The sequence below is a fragment of the Sinocyclocheilus anshuiensis genome, unplaced genomic scaffold (assembly GCF_001515605.1).
Source record: "Sinocyclocheilus anshuiensis isolate Anshui unplaced genomic scaffold, SAMN03320099.WGS_v1.1 scaffold1459, whole genome shotgun sequence".
Lineage (NCBI taxonomy): Eukaryota > Metazoa > Chordata > Actinopteri > Cypriniformes > Cyprinidae > Sinocyclocheilus > Sinocyclocheilus anshuiensis.
In genome coordinates, this window is record NW_015539921.1 from 73921 (window position 1) to 75726 (window position 1806).

General features: G+C 33.4%; 1 protein-coding gene across 4 annotated transcripts in view; it reads right to left on the bottom strand.

The window, feature by feature from the left end:
* LOC107686529 (heparan sulfate glucosamine 3-O-sulfotransferase 1-like) overlaps positions 1 to 1806 on the bottom strand; it is a 74938-nt gene that overhangs the window by 2043 nt on the left and 71089 nt on the right. The gene's annotated exons all lie outside the window — the stretch shown is intronic.

The following is a 1806-nucleotide window of genomic DNA, read 5'->3' on the forward strand; positions in this document are numbered from 1 at the left end:
ATATATATATATATATATATATATATAACAAATATATAGCAATATATATATATTCTACTTTGCACTGAGTTATTATAGCTTTTATTAATATTTTGAATCAATTTTCAGACATTTATATTTTTGTTAAAGTTTGTCATTTTGTTATTTTTATATTTTTTTATTTATTAAAACTATCTAGACATATATTGTGTTTGGTAATTTCTAGTTTGTTATTTCAATACATCAACTGAAATAAAATACGTTAAATATTTTCATATTTTCTTTCATTTTATTTCAGTTAAAGTACTTTTTTTTTACGGTTCTAGTTTCAGATTTAGTTAACTATAATAACTCTATGCTAAATCACAATGAAGTTAGTGGTGGTGGTCAAATTTCCATTATTTTGCACCATTTATGAATATTTTCCCAATCTAGCTTCTCAATCACATCCTAAGCTGTTGATCCACAAATTAAATTTCTCATATACCCTCTAAAGACCCTCCTGAGAAAATGTGACCAAACTAACTGAGATTCCTCCAAATATTTCATAAATCCAAGCGAGTTAAATTGGTTTTATGTGCGGCCAGACACTGCATGCAATATTATTGAATTCCAGTCATAATGGCTGCTTAAAACCCCTCATAACTCAGTAAGCAATTTGATTACATACATGAAAAGTGTTGCTATGTTTATAAAAAAAAGCACTACAAAAATTACCCAGCAATCCACAGTCATACCTCAAGATCAGCGAGATCAATCCACTGCCGTCCTTTCTCAGATCACATTTAAAACCTATTGGTTGTGTAACAGAAGATAACAGCAGCGGAGACGTGTTTCTTTTCACTAAAGCTGATTCTTTTATCGCTTCAGTGGACTTAAAGAAGAGCCAAGGCCAAAGTCACAGCCGAGACAGAGAAACGAGGGCGGAAAGATCCTCGCTGATTGAGTTCAAAGGATCCTCAAGTATCCCATGCAAATGTGTGAATTCGCAAACATCTTCTGACCTTTACGCTTCATCAGATTCCCAAGCGGAGCAAACAGAGACACAGATAACAGACTCTCATACACAGACCAAACAGCTGAGCCTCCAGTCACAATATTCCTCCAGTTAAAGGTCACTTCGGTGGCATTTACCGCCGCTCTCCAAACTGATTAAAGCGTATAACTCTATTACAGATTACAGCCATCTGCACGCTTTCATGAGACACGATTACATGACTTGATTTCTGCACCGAGAACACTTAATCCAAACTCCACTCATCACATATTAATCATTACGTTTATTATGATTAGCCTCTTCAAGTTCTTGGATGCTGACTGGTCACGCTGGTTAGCTGTGAAACGAGACCTGCAAGAAAACCCTAATAATTACAAACAAGGGCTATCTAGGGCCCTATGATTTCCGTGATGAAGAAAATGCAGACGCAATCGCAGAATCCAGTCATAAAAATTGAATTTACTGTATAAACATATATTTACTGTATATTTTCTTAAATGTGATGCTGGATCACAAAACCAGTCATAAGAGTCAATTTTTCGAAATTGAGATTTATACATCATCTGAAAGCTGAATAAATAAGCTTTCCATTGATGTATGGTTTGTTAGGATAGGACAATATTTGGTTGAGATACAACTATTTGAAAATCTGGAATCTGAGGGTGCAAAAAAATCTAAATATTGAGAAAATCATCTTTAAAGTTGTCCAAATGAAGTTCTTAGCAATGCATATTACTAATCAAAAAATAAGTTTTGATATATTTACGGTAAGACATTTACAAAATATCTTCATGGAACACGATCTTTACTTAATATCCTAATGATTTCTG